This window comes from Chiloscyllium plagiosum, unplaced genomic scaffold (genome assembly GCF_037043375.1).
Source record: "Chiloscyllium plagiosum isolate Xiang-an unplaced genomic scaffold, Cpla_swu_hap1 HiC_scaffold_6, whole genome shotgun sequence".
Classification (NCBI taxonomy): domain Eukaryota; kingdom Metazoa; phylum Chordata; class Chondrichthyes; order Orectolobiformes; family Hemiscylliidae; genus Chiloscyllium; species Chiloscyllium plagiosum.
Genome location: NW_028270144.1, coordinates 121,663,296 through 121,680,278, shown reverse-complemented (window position 1 = coordinate 121,680,278; position 16,983 = coordinate 121,663,296). Strand labels below are relative to the sequence as shown.

At 47.4% G+C, this 16,983-nt stretch overlaps 1 protein-coding gene across 2 annotated transcripts in view; it reads left to right on the top strand.

Moving 5' to 3' along the window:
* Positions 1-16,983, top strand: part of LOC122550927 (neuroligin-4, X-linked) — a 308,072-nt gene that overhangs the window by 113,870 nt on the left and 177,219 nt on the right. The gene's annotated exons all lie outside the window — the stretch shown is intronic.

Sequence of the window (16,983 nt, the reverse complement as noted above, 5' to 3'; positions counted from 1 at the left end):
TATTTGATCTGTCATTAAGTTTCGTTCACCTGAATGTTTTATACAAATTGTCCGGCATGTGGTGACTGTTCGACAAAAAACTGGTTAGACTCCGGAATATTTACCGGTTAAATTCAGGAAATCATGTCTTCCCATATTTATAATGAAAAATGTCTCTTTATCTATTGTGGTCAAAATACATTTGGAGCATGAGAGATATTTACCCTCCAAAACCTCCTTCCCATCTATTTTTGTTATTTATTTGTGTCCCATTTAGCACAGTGATAATGCCTCACAACATGATGGAGGGTATTCTCAATATGAAGTCTTTAACACAACGAAATGTCTCAAGGTGCTTCACAGACGTACACAGCAAGTCCCATTCCCATATCAGCCTGTGAGCTTGCCACTCTATATTAGCTCCCAGTCAAGTAAAATCTTTATTTCAAATTTCTCACCTGACTTTTCAAATCCCGCCAGAATCTCAAGTTGTCCCTGTAATCACCACCAGTTCCATGATCCTCTGGGACGTCAGCACTGCTCTCAAATGTGATCTGTCCTACATTCCTCAGCAATGTTTGTCCACCACTTTTTGTGACGCCTTTGGTGCAGTGTTTACCATCCACAAGATGGGACCGCAGAAATTCACAAGGCTCCTTTGCCAACACCTTCCAAACCTGCTGCCACTTACACCGAGAAAGGCAAGGGCAGCAGATACTTTGGAGCACCATCAACCTGCATGTTCCCCTTCAAACTTGGAAATATATTGCCATTCCTTCAGTGTCTCTGAGCCAAAATTCTGGAATTCCCTCCAAATGGCATTGTGGGTCTACTGGTTATAGGCGATCTACAATGATCCAGGAAGGCAGCTCACCATCACCTTCTCAAGGGTAATTGCGGATGAGGGCTCAGTGGTTAGCACCGCTGCCTCACAGTGCCAGGTTCCCTGATTTGATTCTGCCTTCGGGCAACTGCCTGTGGGGAGTTTGCATGTTGTCCCCGTGCCTGCATGGGTGTCCTCCAGGTGCTCTGGTTTCCTTCCATATTCTGATGATGTGCAAGTTAGGTGGATTGCCCATGTTAAATTGCCCATTGTGTTAGGTGCATTAGTCAGCAGAAAAAGGGTCCGGGTGGGTTAGTCTTCAGATGGTTGGTGTGGACTTGCTGGGCCGAAGGGCCTGTTTCCACACTGTAGGGAATCTGATCTCATCTAATTAACTGTGGGAAATGCAGAGATAGGGTAACGGTGGGTCTGAATAGGATGCTCTTCAGAGGGTCTTGATGGGCTGAATCGCCTTTTTCCACACTATAGGGATTCTATTAAGTGCTGACCAGTCAGCGATGCCCATATCCCACAGTAGGGTGTAACTGGAAGGGAATATAGCGATGGTTGTTTTTACTTTTGTTCCTGTGTCCTTGTCCTTAAATGGTAGAAAGCTTTCAAGTTCTAGTGATATTTAATGCTTCACACCCATGGACAGGGGAACAATGAGGAACACCTATTGTAGGGAAGTCACAGCCAAGGTCTTGTCTTGAAATCCTGAAGTGTGATTGAAGTCATCAGTTTTGGTTTTGGGGAGGAGGTTGTAAAGTAAGCTGACCATTATTTAGGAAAGGTGGTAAGAACAAGCTGGGGAACTATAGACCGGTGAGCCTGACGTTAATGGTGGGCACATTGTTGGAGGGAAACCTGAGGGACAGAATGTACATGTATTTGGAAAGGCAAGGACTGATTCGGGATAGTCAACATGGCTTTGTGCATGGGAAATCATGTCTCACAAACTTGATTGAGTTTTTTGAGGAAGTAACAAAGAGGATTGATGAGGGCAGAGGGGTAGATGTGATCTATACGGACTTCAATAAGATGTTCCATAAGGCTTCCCATGGGATATTGGTTAGCTAGGCTAGATCTCATGGAATACTGGGGGAACTAGCCACTTAGATACAGAACTGGCTCAAAGGTAGAAAACAGAGGGTGGAGGTGGATGGTTGCTTTTCAGACTGGAGGCCTGTGACCATTGGAGTGCCACAAGGATCGGTGCTCGGTCCTCTACTTTTTGTCATTTACATAAATGATTTGGATGCGAGCATAAGAGGTACAGTTAGTCAGTTTGCAGATGACGCCAAAATTGGGGGTGTAGTGGACAGCGAAGAGGGTTACCTCAGATTACAACAGGATCTTGATCAGATGGGCAAATGAGCTGAGAAGTGGCAGATGGAATTTAATTTAGGTAAATGTGAGGTGCTGCATTTTCGGAGAGCAAATCTTAGCAGGACTTATACACTTAATGGTAAGGCCCTAGGAGTCCAGATTCATAGCTCCTTGAAAGTAGAGTCACAGGTAGATCGGATAGTGATGGCGGCATTTGGTATGCTTTCCTTTATTGGTCAGAGGGTTGAGTATAGGAGTTGGGTGGTCATGTTGTGGCTGCACAGTACATTGGTTAAGCCACTTTTGGAATATTGCATGCAATTCTGGTCTCCTTCCTAACGGAAGGATGTTATGAAACATGAAAGGGTTCAGAAAAGGTTTACAAGGATGTTGCCAGGGTTGAAGGATTTGAGCTATAGGGAGAGGATGAATAGGCTGGAGCTGTTTTCCCTGGAACATTGAAAGCTGAGGGGTGACCTCATAGAGGTTCATAAAATCATGAGGAGCATGGATAGGATAAATAGACAAAGTCTTTTCCCTGGGGTGAATGAGTCCAGAACTAGAGGGTATACTAGATTAGGTTGGGATATCTGGTTGGCATGTACGAGTTGGTCCGAAGGGTCTATTTCCATGCTGTACATCTCTATGACTCTGTGACTTACGCCTCTGGTACAGTTAGTTCAGATTAATTTTTCAGCACATCTCATTTCATTATCTTCATGTCTATCAGGTCCTTTATCACATTTCTTCTTGAATAAGAATTAGCTTGTCATTTCTTTTACCCCTTTGTTTTCTGTAAGCTTAGTTACGGCATGGCCAAGATTTGAGTGCATTAGGCTGTTAATTTGGATTCGATAATTAAAAAGCTTCATCATAGTACATTTCCAATAGGCCCCTCATTAAATTAGTCCAGAAACATTCGCCAGAGGATGTCAAGATTGTGGCTTATGCTGACTGCAGTAATTAATGTTCATGGTACAAAAGGGACTACCTTCACAATGCAGTATATCCCTTGTTTGAGAAACATGAAAGGAAGGTTCAGTTGAAACTGATAGCTGATGTGCACTGAACAGTGATTGTCCAGATATTGACTTTGTAGATGTTTCAGTCATGTGCTACAGTTCTGCAGAGCAAGGTTGAGGATTATCAAAGGGCCACCAGCGACAAGAACAGGATTGGAATCAGTCGTTGGGAAATTATAGCAGAACATTTTGAAAATCATAATTGAGTCAAACACAGTCAGCATGGCTTCATGAAGGGGAAATCATGTCTGATTAATTTATTGGAGCTTTTTGAAGAAATCTCAAACAGAGGTGGAAAGAGGGGAACTACTCGATGTGTTAAATTTGGACTTCCATAAGGTGTTTGACAAGATACCTCACAAAAGATTGAGTCATGAGATAAGAGGCCACGGTGTTGGAGGTAGATATTGGCATGGATAGAGAAATGGTTAATGAAAAGGCAGCATCGAGTGGGTGTAAGGGTTATTTTTCAGATTGTTAACCTGTGGCTCGTGGATTCTATTGGAATCAGTGCTGGGACTGCAACTGTTTACAAAATAGGTTAATGGTTAATGGTTTACAAAATAGGTTAATGGAAGGAAGCAAATTTACTGTAGCCACGTTTGCAGATTACACTGAAATAGGTAGAAAGGCAGATTGCGGGAGGGGTACAAACAGTTTAAAGAGAGAGTTAATAGATGAAGTAAATGGGCAAAAAAAAATCAAACGGAGAATAATATGGGAAAATGTGACGTTGTTCACTTTGGGGGGTAAAACAAAAGAGCAGAGTATTATTTAAATATAGAAAAACTGCAGTAAACTGTAACACAAAAGGGCTTGGGGATACTTGTATTCCAAAGTCTTGGATTGAGCACACAGGTACAGCAGGTCATCAAGAAGGGCTAATGGAACATGGGCCTTTATTTCAAGGGGGTTGGAGTATAAGAGTAGGGAGGTCTTGCTGCAACTGTACAAGGTGCTGCTGAGACCACATCTAGAGCAGTTTTAATCCTCTTCTTTCAGGACAGATATAATTTCATCAGAGGCAGTTCAGCAAGTGTTCTCTAGGATGATCTCTGGTTTGGCAGGATTGCCTTTTGAGCAAAGGTTGAACAAATTAAGACTCAATTCACTGGAGGCTAGACGAATGAGAGGTGATCTCATTGAAACATATAGAATTCTTAAGAGGATTGACATGGTCAATGCTGAGAGGATGGTTCCCTTTATGGAACAGTCCAGGGCCAGAGGGCCCAGTCTCAAAACAAAGAGGCACCAATTAAAGGCTGAGATAGAGTCATAGAGTCATAGAGATGTACAGCATGGAAACAGACCCTTTGGTCCAACCCGTCCATGCCGACCAGATATCCCAACCCAATCTAGTCCCACCTGCCAGTATCTGGCCCATATCCCTCCAAATCCTTCCTATTCATATACCCATCCAAATGCCTCTTAAATGTTGCAATTGTACCAGCCTCCACCACATTCTCTGGCAGCTCATTCCATACACGTACCACCCTCTGCGTGAAAATGTTGCCCCTTAGGTCTCTTTTATATCTTTCCCCTCTCATCCTAAACCTATGCCTTGTAGTTCTGGACTCCCTGACCTCAGGGAAAAGACTTTGTCTATTTATCCTATCCATGCACCACATAATTTTATAAACCTCTATTAGGTCACCCCTCAGCCTCCGACACTCCAGGGAAAAGAGCTCCAGTCTGTTCAACCTATCCCTATAGCTCAAATCCTCCAACCCTGGCAACATCCTTGTAAATCTTTTCTGAACCCATTCAAGTTTCACAACATCTTTCCGATAGGAAGGAGACCAGAATTGCATGCAATATTCCAACAGTGGGCTAACCAATGTCCTGTACAGCCGCAACATGACTTCCCAACTCCTGTACTCAATACTCTGACCAGTAAAGGAAAGCATACCAAACGCCTTCTTCACTATCCTGTCAACCTGCGACTCTACTTTCAAGGAGCTATAATACTACATTCCAAGGTCTCTTTGTTCAGCAACACTCCCTAGGACTTTACCATTAAGTGTATAAGTCCTGCTAAGACTTGCTTTCCCAAAATGTAGCACCTTGCATTTATCTGAATTAAGCTCCATCTGCCACTTCTCAGCCCATTGGCCCATCTGGTACAGATCCTGTTGTAATCTGAGGTAACCTTCTTTGCTGTACACTACACCCCCAATTTTGGTGTCATCTGCAAACTTACTAACTGTACCTCTTATGCTCGCATCCAAATCATTTATGTAAATGACAAAAAGTAGAGGACCCAGCACCGATCCTTGTGGCACTCCACTGGTCACAGGCCTCCAGTCTGAGAAACAACCCTCCACCACCACCCTCTGTCTTCTACCTTTGAGCCAGTTCTGTATCTAAATGGCTAGTTCTCCCTGTATTCCATGAGATCTATCCTTGCTAATCAGCCTCCAATGATGAGGAAGCATTTCATCTCTGAGCGGGTTCTAAGTCTATGGAACTCCTTGCCACAGAGAGTTGTGGGGCCTGAGTCCTCATGTATATTTGAGGTGGAGATAGGTGGATTCTTGATCATTTGGAAAATCAAGTTTGTGGGGAAAGGGTAGGAAATGAGAAATGTCAGTTGAGCCATGATCCTATTGCAGGCTGGAGCAGACTTGAGGGGGCTGAATGGCCTACTCCTATTCCTATTTTTTTATCATCTTGTAAAGAAGACCTTGAGAATCCTTTCCATGGAATTGTTCCTGATCTCTGGTCATTACAGCAGTGGCGGGGGGAAGGGGTGAATGAAGTATGACTTTCAGCCATTTACTCTATTTTGCCACTCCATGAGATCTCTGCCAAATACTTTGGGATTACACTGCATACCTGTGGGAGAGAAGGAGGCTGAGAGGAGTTTGGATTGAGGTTTTCAAATCCTTGAGTGGGCTGGACAGAGTAGATTGGGAGAAGCAGTTCCTGCTCAGAAAAGAATCAGAGTTTGGGTCCTGTGACCCTTCCTTAGAACTCAGAATGAGGAAGGGTCACTCAACCTGAAATATTAACTCTGATTTCTCTCTACAGCTACTGTGAGACCTTCTGAACTTCTCCAGCGCTTTCTGTCTTTATTTTTTATTTCCTTTTCTTTCACTTCATGAAAAATAAGGGGACGGCAGATGACTTGAACAGGTATTTTGGATCTGTCTTCACAGTGGAGGATACAAGTAAATTCCTAGAAATAGCTACAAATCAGGAAGTGGAAAAGAAGGAGAAGCCCAGAAAATGACGATCATGAGGGAAGCTGAGCAAATTGGCGAGGTCACATTGAGTACTGTGTACAGCACTGGCTACTCTTTGTGAGGAAGGTGTAAATGTGTTGGAAACAGTTCAAAGGACATTTACTAGACTGTTACCTGGAATGGGCAGATTGGTTTATGAGGACAGGCTGGACAGTCTAAGCTTATATTCACTGAGAAGAGGCATATGAAATCCTGAGGGGTGTGGACAGGGTGCAGATGGAAAGAAATTTGCACATGACAAATTTGCACACCCAGCAATGGGTTAAGATGTCTGTTTCAGTGGTGTTAATTGCGAGATAGATATTGGCCAGGAGTAGAGATCCTGGTAAAAACAATGACTGCAGATGCTGGAAACCAGATTCTGGATCAGTGGTGCTGGAAGAGCACAGCAATTCAGGCAGCATCCGAGATCCTGGTGTCAAGGCAAGGTAGGAAGGGATGACGTCATGGGGTGATGAAGGGACTTTGAGGGAGTGCCCAATGTGGAAACTCCATCTGCCGCTCTAACACCAATGGATACATTGTTAATAAGCAAGGGGTTGACAGATCATTGAGGTCAGGGAGGACTGGAGCAACCAGGTGAGCCATGATCATATTGAAGTGCAGGGGCAGTCTTTAAAGCCAAGAGACTAAACTAGCTGAGTGTACCTAAACCATCCAGATTGCAGTCTTTCAGAAAGAAGGCCATTCATCACCTTCTCAAGCACAACAAGGGAACAGTAACAAATATCAGCATTGACAGGGGTAGCCCCATCCCAGAAATAAACTAAACACAAAATCAATGTTGCATCTTAAACAAAAATAGAAATTGCAGGAGAAACTCAGCAGATCTGGCAGCATCTGTGGCGAAAAAGCAGAGTTCATGTTTCAGGTCCAGATACCCTTCTTCTGTTCTGTCTTTCTTTTGCTTGTTCTGACGAAGGGTCACTGGACCCAGAATGCGAGCTCCGCTTTCTCTCCACAGATGCCACCATCCCTGTGTTTGCCCCAGTACACTTCACAGGAAGGTCATTGTATGGGAGTTGGCCTCAGATGTTTCTGTGGGGCAGAGTGACATATTGCAAAATAAAGTGGAAAGCTTCCCTTGAGCGCATGAAAGGGAATAGTTTAAGGGAGCATCTTGAAGCACGTCCAGTCTTTGTGTTCTATGATGTTGCTGGGGACTGCTTAATGTTCACCTCCTTCATTGTTCACACACAGCACCAATTTTAGGCAAGGGAGCTAATGGTGTGCTGCATGAACTGGAAAACTGATTGTATTTATTTCTTGTTTTCCATCCTCAGGATCTATGTGTTTAATGAAAATTACACTGCTTGTCACAATGGGCTGTATTTACAGATTGAATCCACTGGGAATGTCAACCTTTTCAATGTATTGAAATGATTTACTCCCTTGAGGCAATGGGGAGTTTAGTGGCTTCACAAACTGTCCTTTAACTTCAGGTTCATATCCATCAGATTAATGGAATGAAAATCTGACTCCCTCCTCTGCAAGCTGCAAGGGTCTCTAAATGAATTAAGTCTGGGAAAATCTCAAATCCCGGAATGGATTGTTGTAAATTACAATCTTTCGGGACAGGGAATCACATTGAAATAAACGAGACTCACTTTCCTGAAGGACTCCTGTCCCCACGTTGGAATGGAATTGAGTGGAATGGCAAACAGGCAGCCCCCTGTGTTAGCTGTCCCTGCAAGAGTGTCAGGGAGAGGGTGATAGAGTAGGGGGAGTGGCAAGGGGACAGTGGGGAGATGGCAGGGAGAGAGTGGGGGGGGGCATGGTGGGGAAAGTGGAGGGGTAACAGGGGGTGAGTGGGGCGGTAACGGGGGGGGGAGTGGAGGGGTAACGGGGAGAGTGGAGGGGTAACGGGGTAGAGTGGAGGGGTAACGGGGAGAGTGGAGGGGTAACGGGGAGAGTGGAAGGGTAATCAGGGTGAGAGGAGGGATAACGGGGAGAGTGGAGGGGTAATGGGGAGAGTGGAGGGGTAACGGGGAGAGTGGAGGGGTAACGGGGGTGAGTGGAGGGGTAATGGGGAGAGTGGGGGGTAACGGGGAGAGTGGAGGGGTAACGGGGAGAGTGGAGGGGTAACAGGGTGAGTGGAGGGGTAACGGGCGTGAGTGGAGGGGTATTGGGGGAGAGTGGAGAGGTAATGGGGGTGAGTGGAGAGGTAATGGGGAGAGTGGTGGGGTAACGGGGTGAGTGGAGAGGTAATGGGGAGAGTGGAGGGGTAACGGGGGTGAGTGGAGGGGTAACAGGGAGAGTGGAGGGGTAACGGGGGTGAGTGGAGGGGTAACAGGGAGAGTGGAGGGGTAACGGAGGTGAGTGGAGGGGTAACAGGGAGAGTGGAGGGTTAACGGGGGAGAGTGGAGGGGTAACGGGGAGAGTGGAGGAGTAATGGGGGTGAGTGGAGGGGTAACAGGGTGAGTGGAGGGGTAATGGGGGTGAGTGGAGGGGTATCGGGGAGAGTGGAGGGGTAATGGGGGTGAGTGGAGGGGTAACAGGGAGAGTGGAGGGGTAACGGGGGTGAGTGGGGCGGTAACGGGGGAGAGTGGAGGGGTAACGGGGAGAGTGGAGGGTTAACGGGGGAGAGTGGAGGGGTAACAGGGTGAGTGGAGGGGTAACGGGGGTGAGTGGAGGGGTAACGGGGAGAGTGGAGGGGTAACGGGGGTGAGTGGAGGGGTAACAGGGAGAGTGGAGGGGTAACGGGGGTGAGTGGAGGGGTAACAGGGAGAGTGGAGGGGTAACGGGGGTGAGTGGGGCAGTAACAGGGGGAGAGTGGAGGGGTAACGGGGAGAGTGGAAGGTTAACAGGGAGCGTGGAGGGGTAACGGGGGTGAGTGGAGGGGTAATGGGGGTGAATGGAGGGGTAATGGGGGTGAGTGGAGGGATAATGAGGAGAGTAGAGGGGTAATGGGGGTGAGTGGAGGGGTAATGGGGGTGAGTGGAGGGGTAACGGGGGTGAGTGGAGGGGTAATGGGGAGAGTGGAGGGGTAACGGGGGTGAGTGGAGGGGTAACGGGGAGAGTGGAGGAGTAATGGGGGTGAGTGGAGGGGTAATGGGGGTGAATGGAGGGGTAATGGGGGTGAGTGGAGGGGTAATGGGGAGAGTGGAGGGGTAACGGGGGTGAGTGGAGGGGTAACGGGGGTGAGTGGAGGGGTAACGGGGGTGAGTGGAGGGGTAACAGGGAGAGTGGAGGGGTAACGGGGGTGAGTGGAGGGGTAACTGGGAGAGTGGAGGGGTAACGGGGGTGAGTGGAGGGGTAAAGGGGGTGAGTGGAGGGGTAAAAGGGAGAGTGGAGGGGTAACAGGGAGAGTGGAGATGGTAACGGGGGTGAGTGGAAGGGTAACGGCGGTGAGTGGAGGGGTAATGGGGGAGAGTGGAGGGGTAACGGGGGTGAGTGGAGGAGTAACAGGGAGAGTGGAGGGGTAACGGGGGTGAGTGGAGGGGTATCGGGGGAGAGTGGAGGTGTAATGGGGGTGAGTGGAGGGGTAAGAGGGAGAGTGGAGGGTAATGGGGGTTAGTGGAGGGGTAACAGGGAGAGTGGAGGGGTAAAGGGGAGAGTGGAGGGGTAATGGGAGAGAGTGGAGGAGTAACAGGGAGAGTGGAGGGGTAACAGGGAGAGTGGAGGGGTAACGGGGGTGAGTGGAGGGGTAACGGCGGTGAGTGGAGGGGTAATGGGGGAGAGTGGAGGGGTAACGGGGGTGAGTGGAGGAGTAACAGGGAGAGTGGAGGGGTAACGGGGGTGAGTGGAGGGGTATCGGGGGAGAGTGGAGGTGTAATGGGGGTGAGTGGAGGGGTAAGAGGGAGAGTGGAGGGTAATGGGGGTTAGTGGAGGGGTAACAGGGAGAGTGGAGGGGTAACGGGGAGAGTGGAGGGGTAATGGGGGAGAGTGGAGGGGTAATGGGGGAGAGTCGAGGGGTAACAGGGAGAGTGGAGGGGTAACGGGGGAGAGTGGCGGGGTAATGGGGGTGAGTGGAGGGGTAATGGGGGAGAGTGGAGGGGTAACAGGGAGAGTGGAGGGGTAACGGGGGAGAGTGGAGGGGTAACGGGGGAGAGTGGAGGGGTAACGGGGGTGAGTGGAGGGGTAACGGGGGAGAGTGGCGGGGTAATGGGGGTGAGTGGAGGGGTAATGGGGGAGAGTGGAGGGGTAACGGGGGTGAGTGGAGGGGTAACGGGGGAGAGTGGCGGGGTAACGGGGGTGAGTGGAGGGGTAATGGGGGAGAGTGGAGGGGTAACAGGGAGAGTGGAGGGGTAACGGGGGAGAGTGGAGGGGTAACGGGGGTGAGTGGAGGGGTAACGGGGGAGAGTGGAGGGGTAACGGGGGTGAGTGGAGGGGTAACAGGGAGAGTGGAGGGGTAACGGGGGAGAGTGGCGGGGTAACGGGGGTGAGTGGAGGGGTAATGGGGGAGAGTGGAGGGGTAACGGGGGTGAGTGGAGGGGTAACGGGGGAGAGTGGAGGGGTAACGGGGGAGAGTGGAGGGGTAACAGGGGTGAGTGGAGGGGTAACGGGGGAGAGTGGAGGGGTAACGGGGGTGAGTGGAGGGGTAACGGGGGTGAGTGGAGGGGTAACGGGGGTGAGTGGAGGGGTAACGGGGGAGAGTGGAGGGGTAACGGGGGTGAGTGGAGGGGTAACAGGGAGAGTGGAGGGGTAACGGGGGTGAGTGGAGGGGTAACGGGGCAGAGTGGAGGACTGATGAGTGGTTGAGTGGATGCATAGCAGGGCAGAGTGAGGGGATGGCGGAAGAGAGTGGGAGGTGGCGGGGGAGAGTGTGAAGGGTGGAAGCGGGAGATTGAGGGATAGCGGGGGGAGAGTGGAGGCATGGCATCTGTGACCACTTCTGTTTCTGCTCCTAACTGGCAGCAATCCCATCCCCTAGTCTATGTGGAAATGAAAACCTTGCCTTCTGGACTATTTTGGATTTGTTTGGAAAGCCTGGTGAAGCTCTCTTTGTTTCTGGATAGCGGTGCAAAAGCGAAACGATGTGCCATTTTGCTGTTTGAATTAAAAGTGACGGTGTGAATAATGGGGTGTGAGAATCAGCACATGTAACACATGGAGAGCTGCTGGGGATGGTTGGAGTGTCAGGACCTGGTCCTGAATCCACCTCTCAGTTCCTGCTTCCCATTGGAAAATCCAGCCCTGTACAAAATCTACAGCACAGAGACCGTTCATTCAGCCATTTGGTGCATGCTAGTGATTATCCATCATGTGAGCTCTGTCATTCTTCATCCAGCCCTATGAACATATCCTTCAATTCTTCTGTCTCTCTCTCTCTCTCCCTTTCTCTCTCTCTCTGTCTCTCCCTCTTTCTCTCTCTCTCTCTGTCTCTCTCCCTCTTTCTCTCTCTCTCTCTGTCTCTCTCCCTCTTTCTCTCTCTCTCTCTCTCTCTCTCGTGGTTGATTCAGCCTTAATTGCATTCAAATGTGTTTCATTCCTTCTTCAGTTTCACTGTAGCAGGGCTGTTGGCATTCTGCTCTCCTTTGGCTTTCTTCAAGCCTCCCTCAGACTCATTGTTATTCGTTCACATGAATCCACTTCCTCTTCTCATTTTCACCCTCAATTTCTCCTTCCCGTTGCTGCTAAAACAAGACACTAGGATCTTTGTTTTCAATGTATGTACTTGGCTATCTGTTCCTGTCTAACTGCACTGCACAATCAGATTGATTCCTAATTTTCTTTTCTTGATGTAACCCACTCTGTTCGCGCATTTGGATATAAGGGGTTAAAGTTCCCTCATGGTTTTATCAGAATATAGGACTGCTATCTCATGAGAGAGTGGGATGTCTGGTTATGGTTTAACCTGAGGGTTATCAGGCCTCAGGCAAGGCGGGAGAGGTTGAGGAGAGTCCTTTGCAATAATCTCAGCCAATGTCGGAATTGAACCCCACACTGTTGATGTCACTACATCACAAACCAACCATCCAGCTAACTGACTCTTTGTATGGAAGTGAATTCTGCTTGTAAGTATTTAATTGTACAGTATCTTCTTTTTAGAAACCTTACAGTACGGAAAATAGGCCATTCGGCCCAACATTCCTGATGAAGGGCTTTTGCCCGAAATGTTGATTTTCCTGCTCCTCAGATGCTGCCTGACCTGCTGTGCTTTTCCAGCACCACCCTGATCTAAGCTCTGGTTTCCAGCATCTGCAGTCCTCACTTTTGTCATTCAGCCCAACAAGTCCACACCGACCCTCCAAAGAGTAATCCACCCAGACCCATTCCCCAACCCTACATTTCCCCCGAACTAATGCATCCAACCTGAACATCCCTGAACATTATGGGCAATTTAGTATAATCAATTCACTTAACCTGCACATCTTTAGACTGTGGGAGGAAATTCATGCAGACACAGGAGAATGTGCAAACACAGAACGGACAGTCGCCCAAGGCTGGAATCAAACCCGGGTCCCTAGTGCTGTGAGGCAACAATGCTGACCACTGAGCCACTGTGCCATGTTCTCTGTGTGTTACATCTGTGACAGTGATTGTGCGCTAATAATTAAGCTCCTGCCAGTCGCTCTGTCAATATGAATGTGTTGATTCAAACACCAAAATGGCCTACTGATTATTTTTTGTAACCATTGTACAAAATTGATTTTCATAAAGCTTGTTTGATGATCTCAAAACAATCATTTTTTATGACGCAAAACTTGTTCCTAAAAGCAGTGGCAAACACCAGTTAACATCTAAATTATGATCTGGAATTAGAACATGGACTCAAACACAAACGCATTCACACTTTTAATTATATGTTCCATGTGCTAAATTTAGCCTCATCTGTCATTGACACGGATTGTAAAGGGCAAGACTGGCAACACCACCAACTGCAAGTGCCCCTCTAAGTCACTCACCATCCTGACTTGGAAATGTATCACTGCACCTTTACTGTGACTGGGTCAAAATCCTGGAACTCTTGCAGGATCGTGGGTCTGCCTACAGCACATGAACTGCAGCCATTCAAGCTGGTGACTCACCACTGCCAACTCAAGGGGCAATTGGAGTTGGGTAATAAATGCTGGTCCCAGCTAGTGACGCCTAAAGCTATGCCCTCTAGTTCTGGACTTCCCCCAACCCAGGGAAAATACCTTGTCTATTTATTCTATCAATGCCTCGCATGATATTACAAGCCTCTATAAAGTCACCCCTCAGCTTCCGACGCACCAGGGAAAACAGCCCCAATGGATTCAGCCTCCCTCTAGCTCAAACCCTCCAATTCTGGTAACATCCTTGTAAATCTTTTTTGAATTCTTTCAAGTTTCACAACATCCTTCCGATAGGAAGGAGACCAGACTTGCATGCAGCATTCCATAAGTGGTCTAACCAATGTCCTGTACAGCTGCAACATTACCCCCCAACTCTTATACTTAAGCCACTGACCAATAAACGCAAGCTTATCAAACACCTTCTTCACCATCGTATGTACTTGGGACTCCACTTTCATGGAACTATGAACCTGCGCGCCAAGGTCTCTTTGCTCAGCAACACTCCCCAAGAACTTAGCATTAAAATGGATTGAAAATTGGTTGGCTAATAGGAAACAAAGGGTAGTGATAAACGGCTCCATTTCGGAATGGCAGGCAGTGACCAGTGGGGTACCGCAGGGATCCGTGCTGGGACCGCAGCTTTTTACAATATATGTTAATGATATAGAAGATAGTATCAGCAATAACATTAGCAAATTTGCTGATGATACAAAGCTGGGTGGCAGGGTGAAATGTGATGAGGATGTTAGGAGATTACAGAGTGACCTGGACAAGTTAAGTGAGTGGGCAGATGCATGGCAGATGCAGTTTAATGTGGATAAATGTATGGTTATCCACTTTGGTGGCAAGAACAGGAAGGCAGACTACTACCTCAATGGAATCAATTTATGTAAAGGGGCAGTACAGAGAGATCTGGGTGTTCTTGTACACCAGTCAATGAAGGCAAGCATGCAGGTATAGCAGGTAGTGAAGAAGGCTAATAGCATGCTGGCCTTCATAACAAGAGGAATTGAGTATAGAAGCAAAGAGGTGCTTCTGCAGCTGTACAGGGCCCTGGTGAGACCATACCTGGAGTACTGTGTGCAGTTCTGGTCTCCAAATTTGAGAAAAGACATTCTGGCTATTGAGGGAGTGCAGCGTAGATTCACGAGGTCAATTCCTGGAATGGCAGGATTACCTTACACTGAAAGACTGAAGCGACTGGGCTTGTATACCCTTGAGATTAGAAGACTGAGGGGGGATCTGATTGAGACGTATGAGATTATGAAAGGATTGGACACTCTGGTAGCAGGAAACATGTTTCCGCTGATGGGTGAGTGCCGAACCAGAGGACACAGCTTAAAAATACGGGGTAGACAATTTCGGACAGAGCTCAGGAGAAACTTCTTCACCCAGAGAGTGGTGGCTGTGTGGAATGCTCTGCCCCAGAGGGCAGTGGAGGCCCACTCTCTGGATTCATTTAAGAAAGAGTTGGATAGAGCTCTCAAAGATAGTGGAATCAAGGGTTATGGAGATAAGGCAGGAACAGGATACTGATTAGGAATGATCAGCCATGATTATATTGAATGGCGGTGCAGGCTCGAAGGGCTGAATGGCCTACTCCTGCACCTATTGTCTATTGTCTATTGTCTATTAAATGCATAAGTTCTGCTCTGATTTGCCTTTCCAAAATTCAGGACCTCATATTGATTCAAATTAAACTCCATCTGCCACTCCTTGGCCCTTTGGCCCATCTGATCAAGATCTCATTGTACTCTGAGGTAACCTTCTTTGTAGTCCCTACACTCCCAATTTTGATGTCATCTGAAAACTTACTAACCATACCTCCTATGCTCACACATCCAAATCATTTATATAAATGATGAAAAGCAGTGGACCCAACAATGATCCTTGTGGCACACCACTGGTCACAGGCCTCCAGTCTGAAAAGTAACCCTCCACCACCACCTTCTGTCTTTGAGCCAGTTCTGAATCCAAATGGCTGGTTCTCCCTGTATTCCATGTGATCGAACCTTGCTAATCAGTCTAACATTAGGAACCTTGTGTCCAATGAATGACTATAAGAAAGTAAAAGTGTTCTTTTAATTCCTAATCATTGGCTAACATTGGTCTGGATAGATTACATTACATTACATTTTTACATTTTACATTACATTACAGTGTGGAAACAGGCCCTTTGGCCCAACAAGTCCACACCGCCCCGCCGAAGCGCAACCCACCCATACCCCTACATTAACCCCTTACCTAACACTACGGGCAATTTAGCATGGCCAGTTCACCTAACCTGCACATCTTTGGACTGTGGGAGGAAACCGGAGCTCCCGGAGGAAACCCACACAGACACGGGGAGAATGTGTAAACTCCAAACAGACAGTCACCCAAGGCTGGAATTGAACCTGGGACCCTGGTGCTGTGAGGCAGCAGTGCTAACACTGAGCCACCGTGCCGCCCTCTATCTTATTTACCTTAGAATGCACCTACACATAGAAATTCGCCAAATGAATTCAGAAGGACCTCTTAGAGATCTATTGTAAATGCAAAAGATGACAGACTGGCAGAGGAAGACTGGAATCTACTCAATCCTATATAACTCGGGCAGCTCTGCTGCATTCTGTATGTTGGAGGTTGACCAGCTAGTTTAGCTCATTAATAGGAATGAGAGTGAGGTGCTAATGTTAGCTTGAATTCTGCTTGGCAGGGAACCAATCAGCAAGCTGATATGATACCAGCAAGGGTGGTCCTGGCTGATCAAACATGGGAACCTGAACAATGCTTTGTATGAGTGATCTTCAAAGGTTTTATGTGGTTTATTCGCAGCAATGTTCGTGTACACACTTCTGAATCGCAAAGCCTTGACTCTTGCCAACACTTTTGGAACACTGTTCAGTTCTGCTCTCCCTGCTGTAGGAAAGATTTGTGAAATATTAAAGGGTTCAGAAAAGATTTACAAGCATGTTGCCAGGGTTGGACGGTTTGAGCTGTAGGGGGAAGCTGAATAGGCTGGGGCATCAGATGCTAAGGGGTGATCTTATAGAGGTTTACAAAATCATGAGGGACATAGATAGGATAAATAAACAAGGTCTTTTCCATGGGATGGGAGGAGTCCAAAACTAGGGTACGTAAGTTTAAGGTGAAAGGGGAAAGATTTAAAAGGGACCTAAGGGTCAACTTTGAGGGTGTGGTGCATGTATGGAATGAGCTGCCAGAGGAAGTGGTGGAGGCTGATACAATAACAAAATTTAAAAGGCATCTGGATGGGTATGTGAATAGGAAGGGTTTAAAAGAGTCAAATGCTGACAAATGGGACTAGATTAGTTTGGGATATCTGGTCGGCATGGACAAGTTGGACTGAAGAATCTATTCTGCGAAGTAAATCTCTATGACTCTGTGCACCTTAATACTGCACTAGGTAGATACTAGCCATGCAGATATGCCTGTGTGGCTTGGGTTGGAGATTAGGAATAAAAGCAATAGTTTTCTAATTGAACAGAAGATGTATTTGACCAAGAAAACAATCAATTCTTAGGCAAATTACATAAATTAACCTCTTCATATTCTCGACAGGTACATTGAATATGGATGCTCTGGCCCACTCAATTCACATT